Genomic DNA, 13,338 nt, shown 5'->3' on the forward strand with positions numbered 1-13,338 from the left:
CTAAGTAGGCTGCATTCCAATCCTCTGATGTTGAAACTAGCATGAATCCAACTTTCATCTCATTGCCATGTCAAATTAGCACCCAGCAGATTCTACATACAAAGACTTTTTTTTTTTTTTTCTCATTCATTTGTAAAGGACCTTGGAAGATCTTGGAAGTCAAGAAACAGAAGATGAGCAAATTTTCTCCAATCTCTCTCCATCCCCCTTACATGTTATAATGGATTAAACATAGAAGGTAGAGAGGCTGTACCTTGTTTATATTGAAATGGGAATGAGATTTTAAGCAGACCAGGTTCACTATTTGAAACAAAAGAAACTGATGCATGTTCTGCAACTGTTTGAGTAAAATACTATCCAGCCTAGGAGAAACCCAGAGTGCCTTGGCAAAGTTCTGAGCTGACTTTTGCACATGCTTTGCCATTTTCTATTTCTGTCTGAATTCTGTAATATATTGCAGCATCCAAACACAACACTGTGTATGTGACTTACTCCTGTCTTGCAGTGTCAATAAAGTCACTGGATTGTGAAAGTATAAAATGAAGCCAGATGGAATTAGAAAATAAATTGGCCAGAAATGAAGCCATTAATCCTGTAGTACTGCATTGTAGGAGCTACAGTGTGTTAGGGGGAGTGTGAAAATACAAATGTACGCCCTGGCTTCGGAGTTTGCCTTGAAATTTAGGGTTTTCTAAAATCTAGATACAAATTCTGAATGTGCTTTTTTGGGTCAGGCTTGTTCTAAAGAAACCAAGCAAAATGCTGTGCCGAATTTTAGCATAGTATTGACAAACCTGATCTCCTGCAGTACTGTTATTTGTGGAGCGTTATTGATAAAGTTCTTGTAATAGTCAAGGTGTTGGTTTTGAATAATATACAATGTAAATTATAGAAATACAATATATTGCGCAGGACAACAACATAGAAAATCTGAGTCCAAGAGCACACTGGTGGTAGTGTTCACAAAAGAATAGCTCCTTTCAAGAGAGAGGAAATAAATCTCTTTTACTAGAACAAGTGATATTTTTGAAAAAAATGTTTTTGAATTTCAGGTCTGAAACAGAAATAGTAAACTTTAAGTGCTAGTTCAAAACCAATCTATGTGAGTTCAACTTCATTGCGTTAATTGATTAAATGGCTTGAAATTCATACAAGAAAAGCTTTCTAAAAATTAAAATGGGATATTTAAAAAGTTTGAAGCCAGGACTAGGCTCAGACAGGAGTAGAAATTAGAAGATATCTGAAGGAGGCAGCATAGATGAGAAGGAAAAATGTGCCGAGTTTTGAACTGTAGGAATGTGCTCTCAACTCAGGACAGAAAACCAGAAAGGGTGAAGACAAGTGAACCCAGCTCTTTTACTGATTTAAATTAATGGCTGTCTTTCTTTCTGCTCATTGGAGATGTGGGATTTTTTTTTTTTTTTTCAGTGATAGGTACTTTCTTGACTTTGTTATTATTTCTTCAGCATGTTCCTCCCTTCCACCTTTAGGGAGAGCAACTTAAAAAGACTGGTAATTCCAACCCTGGAGGGGTAAATAGCCCAACACAGTGATATATTTAATGGTGACAAGAATTCCCTAGTGCCTCCTGGAGGCATCCATTCCTACAGCTCAGTGTTTCATCATGGTACAAAAAAAGGAAACAAACTGAATGAGTCAGAGTAATTTTCCTAAAATTTTTTATGTTGTTTTCCTATGTTTTTGGCATATTCAAAAGGGCTGAACAGTACTCCTTAACAAAGCATGCCATTAAGTAAATGTTGCATGTTTAATGGTTGGGTTTGAACTTTTGATAGTCAGGAAAAGGAAAGAATATAAGCCAGGATTTATTCATCTTTTCCAGTGTTCACAGAGCTGAATGGACTGAAACAAGCAGCTGAAGCTGGAGGCAGAAATCTGAAAGCTAAACTTCTGCTAATGAAGATCTGTGGTGTATAAGCATGTCTTCCAATGATTAGGAGTAAATCCATGAGTTTCAGGAGCCTTGAACATACCTGGTCTGCAGTTTTTCCAAATGGATAGATTATCTGCATAAGCATACTAAAGAGAGAAAAACTCGTGCTTATTATGAACTGCTCATAATCTTCCTGTAAGTTGCTAGAGCTGAATCTCAGCCAAAACTCCCCTTGTTTCTACCCAGATGGGAAAATTTGGTTTTATCATATCTGTCCCTGAGTTCTTGGTGTGTGTGATATGGTACAACCTCTCTTACTGGTTTCTCCTGCCCCAGTTCAGAGGGGGGCAGAGAGCTCATCCTGCAAACAGCTGCTGCAGCACTTCTCTTTTGATCAAGTTGTGTCTTATTTTCCACAGCAGTGTAAGAAAGAGTTTGTCTAAACTCCCATATGCAACCAGCAGATGCTTGTGAGCATGGATGTTGTATAATCAATGCATAACTTACAAAATCTTTAAACTTGCAGAAAGAATTCAGAATTTCAGCAAATTTCTGTCTTGTCTGGCTGCTCGTTTCAATTCGTTATAGGGGAAAAAAAGCCAGTTGTGCATAAACTCCATCTGTTCTTGTGGAGTAATGTTTGTGATTGGGAGGGATACTGGAGCAATGCTGTTGGAAAACCAGAGAAACTGAATATGAGATTAGGATTCCATTTGATGCACGTTTGATGCTGCAATAATAAGCAATTCAACTTTTTTGCAAAAATATTGGCAGAAAAAATTAAGTGTAATGTATGCCTTGAAAGAAATGTTCTAAGTTATTTAAATTATGCCTTCATTTTGCAATGCTGCATAATATATTTATACAAACTACAGTGCTAATCCTTGCTTTTGTAGATGCTGCACTGAATTCCTTCTCTCAGTATTCAGTAGAGCAAGATACAGACTTTACTGAATAGTGGAATGAAAGACTGAGAGTGAAGGTGCATTTCGTAATATGACTGACAACTCAGTTTAATTGTTCTTCTGGTCTAGGATACACAGAGAATTTTGCAACATTTTGTAAGATTTAGTTGAGAAACACCCAACATATAAGTCAAGACAATAAAATGTAATTTTAATTGTAGGAAAAATAAAAAAGCATTTGTGGAAGGATAACATATATTTCTCCTAATTTGTACTCCTTACTTTTCCACTAACTATACTTTGTAGTAGTGGTAGCTGGGGTAAGATATGGATTTGAATTATTGGTGTGCTACAACACAGCAGCCAGCAGGTTGTATTAGTGTAACAGGCAGAAAGAGCCACCCCAGAAACCTCTACATTTCTTTGGGTCTGATGCAATTTTACAGAGCTGCAAAACAACTCTGGTGAAATCTTGTTTATGCCTGGAGACTCAAATGGATCGGAGGGACAGCAGAGAGAATATGGGGGAGGAGAGGAAGCACTGAGCTCTAGTTTCCACAAAATAAGGCCTCTGGAAATAAGATGGTGCCAAAATCTCTCCATTTGTGCTTAAAAGGTCCTTTCTAGTTTAGGCAAGAAAGATCTTTGCCCCGACAAGCTTACAGGCTAATTGAAACCTTTGTGTGTCTGCACAACACAACAAAATAGAAAGTGGAAATACTATAACATTGTTTGTGTCAAAATATGCACTTTGGTTGTACCAGCCACGAGAAAAGGGTGGATATTAATGCAGGATAAGGCACCATGTGGCACATGGAAGCCAAGCAAATGGCTCAGGGAGAGCAGCTCTGCAGGACAAGCCTGGGTAATTAGGCAGGTAAGAAGTGATGCAGAAAGCTTAGAAAGTCAGGACTTGTGAGACATATGGAAAGAAAAGCAAACTGAGTAGATTTAATTGTCTGCATTATGTGTTTGAAGTTGGAATAGCAGGTGAAAGGAATAAAGAAGATGTAGCCACCTGAGAGGCTTTGAAGATATCATCTGGAACTTAGAGGTAGAAGGAAGGTGAACTGTGAAGAAGTACTAAATTCAATTTAAGAAAAGCTAAGGATATCTATTTTGGAGGTAAGCATGGCAGTGGAAAATTAAGGTAAGGGGGAAAAAGGAACTTGAGGATGAGAAGTGTTTTACAGGGACAGAAGAAGGAACAGAGGAGTTGGGAAAAGGAGGAAATATGCCCTTTGAAGGTGGGAGAACACTAGGTCTAGTAAACTATGCAATATAATAAGCAAAGCAGTAGCAGATGATAGAAGGCTACCATTTCTCTTAGTGACCTATATGAATCTATTTGCAGTATCCAGTCTCAAGAACATTATTTACATATTTGCTAGTAATGGAAGTACAGGTAAAAAAATAATTTGGAAAGTTAGAGAATTTTACTAGTCAGCCCAACAGAAGCAAAACGGTGAAAGTTTCAGTGATGTGTATCTGAGTGTGGTCCCACACAAAAAAATAAAGTAACTTTTAAAGACTTTTGAGGGAGGAACAGTTCTCTGGCGCTCAAGACATTGTGTGCTTGTGTGCTTTGCACTGTATTCAGTGAATGAATGCATTCTTAAAATGTCTGCAGTTACAAACTTTATTTTCCACAGCACATGCCGTCATGCCTCTGGCACTCTGTTTATCACCTCCTCACTGTGGCTGCTCTGTCCCATCCACCACAAGTGCCCTTCACCACCACCCTCTGAATTCCTCTCGGGTTCATTTTGTTCTTTGCTTCAGTTCTTTGCATTTTTCTACTTTCATGTTACATTTTTGCTGCTGATGATGTTGAGAGGCACCAAAGCTGTCTGCTAAGTCACTTGCTTCTCTCCATAGCTCCTGATTCCCACAGGCACTGCTGAGTGTTTCCCTCCTTGCCTTGGGAAGGGCTTTCTTCTGCAGGTGATCTGGCACCCACAGCATTAGTTTGCTCTTTTCTTTCTGTTGCAGTTCATTCTCTATTTCCTTAAGTGAATCACAGATACCTATGAGTACTTAGGTTTTTCTGGCAGCAAATAAAAAATAGATATAGCTCCCACCTGCTGAGACTGAGATTTTCTCTGAGAAGTGGTAAAGTCATCTCAGTGGTTTTTAAATTTTGGAAGACTTGACACCTGTTTGGGGTGGTGGCAAGGGAAGATGGAGAAGAAAGATTTGTACATTCTGATCCTGGAGAATGTCTTCTCTGCAGGTTCCTTTTTTTCCCATTTACCTTTGAGAAAACAAGCTTTCCATCAATAGAGCCTTTTCCCTCCAATTTTTATGAGGGACAGAGATCAGGAGTGAGAAGTACCTGAGTTAGAGCATCTTTCTTCCACTAGCTTCATCATCATCATCATCAAAGGCCCTATTATGCATTGGCCACTTCAGCATTCTAGTGGATTGGAGGGAATAATGCACCATTACAGTCCAGCACCAGATACAAATTATTTAAAAGAGGCTGCCCTGCTAGGACATCATGTAGTATGCAGCCTCTTTCATTGAGCACACTGTGACAGCCTGGTGGGCACTTCCACTGAGTTAATGCTGCAAAACCATTGCTAAAATGCAGAGGGGTTTTGATGTGGTATAATCAGTAATATACCATTATATATAAAAAAATCAGTTCTCTGATAATATATTTGAATGTCCCAGTTCATAGCTGCACGTTTGTTAACTTTTTAAAAAGTGTTTTATGTTTTTATGTCATTTTAAAAAAGATAGACATGTCATGAAAAAATACAAAATACTGACTTTGAGACTCAGTTTATTTGCAGTTAATGATATTGTGAAGTTTTCTGGTGTTGTAAGATCTATTATTTCTGCTGCCGCTTATTCTGGGGTCTTTTATTTCAGCATGCTTAAATATCTGATGTAACAGAAACAGTAATACAGATGAAATCTTTTCTTTTGATGGTGCATATCAGGCACTGTTTATGAAACACAATTTTTAATTCCAATCTTTGGAATTAAAAATATCTCTTACTTTTTTTACTTTTTTTTTTTTTTAAAGAAAGCCTCTTTCAAGGGAATATTGTAATTTCAATCATTGTTCTGGAAAATTAGGGATGAATTCCTGGCATCACTGAATCAAGTTATTCATTAATTCAGGTGGGCTGGAATATTCTCTCTAGTTTAAAAACTAATGTTACCTGGTTTCATGAACTCACTGCATTAAAAATCCACTACTGCATTTATGCTCAAATATTCTTCTGAATTACAAGAACCTGAACAAAGGTAATTATTTGCTTCACATCCCATGGCAGCAGAATAACTGAGGTCATTTATTTTCACACAGGAAAGCTGAGCCCACTGATACTCAGGAAACCATTCTGAGAAAATCAATATCAGTACAGATGCAGGTGAGTGTTCTCACAGGTTTCACTCATGTAGGAATGCTCATTCCCCTCTTCCTTGCTGGCAAGAAAGTAATTTTAGAGTAAAGAGATCTCCTCGTTCTGCAGCCCTGGGCTTCTTCACAGAGCAGTCATGGTAGATGTGAGATTTAAGGTCACTACTTTATTTCACACCTATTTCTGGCTGCAGACACAAACCTTCCCCCCCAGTCCTGTCCTCTGCTTAGAGACACAGTGGGTCCTCATTTCTTCCTGCACGTCTGTCTTTGTGGCAGCTTTTCTTTCTGTCATCACCTCTGAAATACAACCAGCCAGCACCATTCAACACAAATCAAACACTCTGTGTCTGAATTGGAGCAGAAACCTTTATGAGAAGGGATATTGGAGTATCGTTCTTGGAGCTTTAAGCAACTGCACCCCTTTTCTGTGGTGTAGATGGCCAAAAGGGCATGCAAGTGCTTCTGTGAATTTGCTTTGTTTGAAAGTGCTAAATGTATGTGCTCTGCATTTCTTGCTTCAAGGTTCCCTAAGGTGCCAAACCCAGGTGGGAGCTCACATGGTCAAGCTGAACATGGTGCAGTCACCAGGCAGCTGCACGAGGCAAGATCCCATTTCTGACCTCGCAGTTTCTGTGTCTTGCCAAAGGTAAGAACAGACACAAAACCTCTTAAGATGGGGAGATCTGTCTTTAAATTTATTTTCTAATTCACTGCTAAAACTTACAGCATCTAGTACTTTTTGCTGCTAATGCAGCCTTCTGTGAATGAAGATACCAACACCCAGAAGCTGTTTCTCAAGTCTCAAAACCAATTATTCTAAAACCAAAGCCTTTAGTGTGTTTGTTTGACTAAAGCTAAATGAAATTCAGATTTCTTTTGAAAAGAATGGTCTGCTAATTGGTGTTGACTTTTAAATGTTTGAGCTTGTTTATTTCTCTCACTCCCTTGAATGATGTTTCTGAAACATTCCCGTTCATTATTACAGTCTATTAAATCAGACTTATCAAAAAGGAAACATTTATTGATATCTTGAGAGACGTGAACATCTAATTAAGGTTGTGTTGCTGTGCATATTTTATATTAAATGTTTCCTGCAATTTGACTTTAATCAGGTCTGAAGGGCCTTAATAAGTGTTTGGCTGAATCACTTACATTTTGCTCCTTTCCCTGGACCAAGGGAGGAGATTGTGTATCAGTTTGCAAAGGCACATAATTTACCATCAGGTAAGGAAATTCTGCCACACACTGTAATATCTATTTCATACATTTGTTCCTGGAAGTGTTGGCAGCTGGTACTAAATGCACATCCTTGATGGAGCTGGTAAATCCAAAAGAATCCTGGAGTACTTGTAGAGTTTACATTTTGATGTGAGATTAGACAGCTGCTTTGCATATTTTGTGGCTATTTCACCCTGTTTTACTTGGAACTATGATTAACAGAAGAAAAGAAAAATCTTTTTAGGTTTCTGAATTCCTGGTTCCCAATTTACAAGGTTGGTTTTCTTTGTCTTGTACGGTTGTGCAAGGTCCCTCTTTGTGCATGTACTGTTATCTTCTGCTGTTTCCTTAACTACCTTTCTTGTTTTATGTGCAGATACCAGTGTTAGAGGGAAATTCACTGCCAAGATGTAGCCATTAAAACACCTGTCTCAGGCACAGGTTCTCTTTTCCCTGTGCTATCCCTCATCTCTATTCTTAACTTCATCCTTTATTAAATAGGGTCTTCTGGTGCTATCATTTAAATGATATGGTATGTAACCTGCTCAGGTTAAATAAGTTATCTTTTAAAAGATAATTTAAAATATTATCAGAGAATAGCTTTCCTTGTTTTCTCTGTGAAATACTGTCAGTTTTGAGTGAAATGTCATGTAATATGCCTATATCCAGGTTTTTGGAGGAGTCATTCATAATGCAAGAATAAGCTATCTATCTGTCAAATATATATTATATATTATATATTATATATTATATATTATATATTATATATTATATATTATATATTATATATTATATATCATATATCATATATCATATATCATATATCATATATAACATATCTGTCATAAAGTTGTGTAATAGATTATCTTAATTCTGCTGGCAGAGGGATGTTGTAATGCAGAACTCTTTTACATAGTATATTTAAAAATATAGATACATGCATCTTCTGTGTATTAGTATACTGAGACTCACACTTACAGAAATAGATATATATTTGTGTGGGGAGTCCCAGATTTTCTTTTATCAGACTTTTCTAAATTTCAGCAATCTTTTTGTTGCTAGTCTAATTAATGTACTATGTAATAACTTCCAATTAAAGTTGTGATCTGCCTGTAATAGATGGTTTACACATAATAGAGAGAGATTACTTCGCCATTGGTACCATGGCCCAAATAGATGTAGCAGATAAGGAGAGGAAGAAAGGAAATATAGTTATTCCCCACTAAAGGGGCACTTACTGGTAGAACCGTCCCGTGCTCTGATCTAACTCCTGGGAATTCCACGTGCACAGAAATTGAGCAGTGCCTGGGAGTGCATCCCAGTGGCAGTGCTGCTCAGAAGAAGAGCCTTGGGACAGTTTTCCCCCAAGGCTAAGTAACATTTCCCAAAGACTTGCCAGGCACTGTTTGATAAGCTGCCACACTGTGTTGGGTGAAATATCAACAGTGTAAACATGGCCAGCCCAGGGTGAGCAGCACTATGGTCACAGCTTCTGATTATTAAACTTTTTAGACAAGAGGCAGAAAAAAAACTGTATCAAAAGCTGACATTAAATTCAAATTTCTTTTGTCTAATTTCCGTGCCTTTCTAGACCATTACCCTTATTCAGATGACATTATTCTTAAAAATCATTCTAAAGTGACTAAGGCAGTGTTTAAAGAACAAAACAAGCCCTTTTATCTTCCTCAGACAAATATCACAAAATGTTAATTGATTAGTTTCCAGCTTTGACATGTTTGGGTTTTTTTTTTTTTTTTGGTCAAATAAAAAAGCTAAAGATAGCTGATTCAATAATAAACTTTTAGAATGCTCCCAAAGTAGATCATGTCATTAATACTCAACTCATGAGCATTTATATTTGCAAACTTGATAACAAATTCAGTCTACTCAGTTTAAGAACACTAAATGATCTTTAGGAAGAAATTATGCTTGAGGGTTCTGTAAACTTCTTTCATTTATTTAATTCCTGATATTCAATAGTTTTTAAAAGAAAAATTCTCACACTTTGACAAAGAAATCCTTGACAAACAAATTAGCAATGGTTCTTGCTTAAAAAATGTCAGGAATGGAATGGAGGCAAATTATTATGTTCTGAAACTAAGTATTTATTTTTGGAATAACAGTATAGGCTCCTCAATTTACTCTGTTCTTCTTCAAATAAGTCTGCAACCTTTGCCTGTATCATCTTTTGCCTTTCAAATAATCCCTCTGTATCTGTAAAGTGTGAAGATTATGCTGGCAAAAAACAGGTAAGAAAGCAGCTGTCAAACAGCTCTTCTGCCTCCTCTTCTGCCCTTCCCCCTTTGCATGGAGAAATTCAAACAGGAGAAAGCAGGATAAGAACAATACTGTGCTTGAAGAATAAAACTCTCCCAAATCCACTTTCCTCCTTCCTAGGTCAGCACTTGCTGATATTGGAACCCATTTGCCTGAAGAACAACCACAAGCCTCTTGATGATTTGTGAAGAAATCTGGAGTTGATGTGTGTAAGAGGAAGGAATGATGCTGTGTTTTATTCTACCAGCATCTCACAGCCTTTCTGATGTGCCACTTAAACCCTACAGGATTTCTGTGCCCAAGGTAGTAAATCTTTGTGTCTAGAGCTGGGCTCAGGTTCCCTCATCAATTAATTAATGGAGGTTAAGTGTCTGAAAGATATTTCTGGAAACTAGATTGGCTGGGGAGTCCTAATAGAACGCTGCTTATGAATCTGAACTATGAATTTCAACATTGCTTCTGTATATGAGAAGATAAAGGCACACATCACCCATAACTTGAGAAAATTTGCAGACCTGTTTTGTTGGGGTTTTTGGTAGACATGTCATTTGAGAAACTTCTCTAAAGATAAATGTTAGACCTCTAAGCACTTTGGTAATTGTGGCTTCAGCACTCGTACCTCTCTGTCTGCTCCAACCTCTAGGTCTATCTCTCAGCAGAATTTGAGGCATCTGTGAGTACAGAGAGAGAATTTTTGTGTTCTACACATAATTCAGTTGTTTAGGCACCAAAGACAAATACTGTAATCTTGTTCATCAAATTCACACAAAAAAAAATTGTTTTTCAGGTTTCCTTTCAGTTCAGTGCCACCCGTGGGGATACACCTCCCATCTGTGAGATGACTCTGTCACACCAGCATGGAGACAGACTTCTCATAGCTTAGGCGGGTGGCAGACTCCATTTAGAATGCTGTGATTCAGCTGTAGGAAATTTCTTTTTGGGAAGGAAAAACAAAAAGGGAAATTTATGCAGGATGTCATTTGGAAAGATCTCAGCCTCAAGATTAGGTGGACTCATGAAAGTACTTTCTTAAACACACATGGCTGCACCCCACTGCCTTCAGATATAATGTGACAATGCTTCAGAATCAGCTTCAAGAAAAAGGAATATTGCACATATTTGGTGCTCACCACAAAAACTGAGTACTGAAAGAACTTACTTGCTATTTCCAGGGGTGTGTGTTGTGTGTTTTTAATTTTTTTTTTAATCCTTACATATCTTGTGATTTCTGAATTTAAACAAATTCAGAGGAAAAATAGTAAAAAAAATCAGAGATAAACACATAAAAGGGAGTTTCTATTGTTGGAAATCTTAACCTGTTGGGTAATCCTGATAGTGCTATAATTTGGGTCCTTATAATCGGTTCCATTATTTTTTCTTTTCCCTCTTTTTTCTTTTTTTTTTTTTTCCCCTCTTTTTTCCAGGAATTAGGATTTTGCATTGGGACCCAAAGTTTGGATTTGTTGTAGGACTCTGATCAAGAAAGTGAGGCATGGCTGAAGCAAAACCTCCATAGGCAGAAGATCACTAGGTAGGCCCGTGGTCTTGCCTTTAAGAATGCACTGGAAGCATTGGTGTTGTATTTTCACGGGTGAATTTGTGTGTTTCCATCTTCTGGAAGCAGAGATTGTTCTAATAGGTTAGAAATCTGTGGATGCAGACTGGTTACAGTGGAAGAAGCAAAGCAGTCAGCATAGGTAACTGGTTGATGCCCTATATTCTGTTTAAGGAATGTGAGCTAGCTAGTGCACAGGGCACAGGTCTCCTTGGTCTGGGCTTCCTGGCTCCTCACACGGGCCCCTTTCCTTTCCACATGAACCTCTGTGCCTGGAGAAGGCAGCTTGTCCTCAGCACCAGCACGCTGGCTGGAGGTGCAGCTGACAGGCACATGATGCCCAGCTCAGGCTTATGATCTTTGTCTGTTCTTAAATTTTCCTGTGCCACTTCCTTTTGGGAAAAGTAGAGATAATTGCTTTCCTCATCATTAACATGCCACTCCTGGGCACTACAGCCTCTTTGGCTTTGGGGATTTTTTTTTTTTTTGCGTATGTGTGGGTACTTACTTGGTATTACAAATGAAAGCCTTTTACAGGACTCTGATGTGCCTGTTCCCTGACTTAGGCCCATAGTTCATCCACCTTTCTCATCCCAAAAAAGGGGCCTTAGCTGGTGTGTTGTATTTCTTCTCCTCTCTTTGGGAATGTATGCAGCTTAAAAGGAACCCCCAAAACTCCTTGCACAAGCCAAGAACTCTCTGAACTTTTTTCTTACAGTCCTCCATATAACTTTTTGCTATGCCTGCCTCTACCCCTTCTCCTTCTTCCAAGTTTATTCAAGTATGTCATCTCCCAGATGCTCTTTTCTTCCAACATTAGCTTGATGCATTTTTTTTCCACTTGCCTATTAGTCCACTGCGTGCTGTACATGGATATACACAGAAGGAAGTCCTGCTTCCCTTTCCTGCGAGTCCACCTCCAGAGGAAAAGAGGCACATCATTACACAGGTGGGCAAATCTGTTTGGCTAAGGTAACACATAAATGCTTCAATTTGCCCAGGATGGAGCAAGTCCAGGCAAATTTGAAATCTCACCAGCTGACAGACAAAACTGAGATTATTTTTAAATTTTTTTTTTTTTAATTCACTTTCAAGGAGTTGAAGTACTTCAGCAATATCTAATATGGTATCTGTGGTCACAATTGGTTATGTAGACTTATAGAAAAAGAAAGGCTAGAGGGGGAAGATTTATGCTAAAGGGTAACAGCTTAAACAAAAACGATGCAATTCCAGTTGTTAAATACGAATTTTTTATTGGGTCATGTACAGCTTTACTGTTTTGGGATCTGCTAAACAAATTTCTTTCACTTAACCCTTGTGTAACACAGGCAAAGTAACTGAAAGTAGCAAAAGCAGTGTTTTAAGATCAAAACCAAGATGTTTAGAACAAATGAAATATAGATGGCTTTACTGGATTTAATTACATAGAAAACTGAATACCTAGAACATGAAGTACCATAAAAAGATAAACATATTTATTATGACAATGTTTTATGAACTTCAGATATGCAGATTGTTAATATGAAAAACTGAGTCTAGACATAGAAATACTATTCCACTTTAAGAGCTACTATTTTGCAATTGCTTAAGTACATTTTTTAATAATAGCACAAAAGCATATTTTAAAATCCCTTGTTCTGCTCCCTGAATGAAGAAGAATTTACTGTCCCACTTGTGTGAGCTGCAGCCCTGTCTGGCTCAGCTATGTGTGTACTGGAGAATAAAAAGGGGTGGAAGGAAGGCAGAATAATCATTTTGACAATGTAAATGTAAAATAATTAATATGCCCACTATTTCAGTGGTAGTATTTTAATGCCATTTACTTTTCCATCTATAGAAAAAATGTTCCTTAAGTTACAGTTTTGAACTATTTTCATTCTGAAAATAAATTAATAATCTAGTATATCTGGCTGTAATCTCAGTATGTTCTATTTAATAAAAAAAAGTTCAATTTTCATAAAAATCCCATCTCCTAACAACTAAGTCTCCTGAATAAGTGTAGTGAACTCAACAAGATCGTAGCAAAACCAGTGTCATTTAATTGACTTGGTAGTCTAATTAAAGCATATTTAACTGCATCTTGTATGACACTAAAAAATATCATGTTTATTAC

This window comes from Ammospiza nelsoni, chromosome 3, assembly GCF_027579445.1.
Source record: "Ammospiza nelsoni isolate bAmmNel1 chromosome 3, bAmmNel1.pri, whole genome shotgun sequence".
NCBI classification, from domain to species: domain Eukaryota; kingdom Metazoa; phylum Chordata; class Aves; order Passeriformes; family Passerellidae; genus Ammospiza; species Ammospiza nelsoni.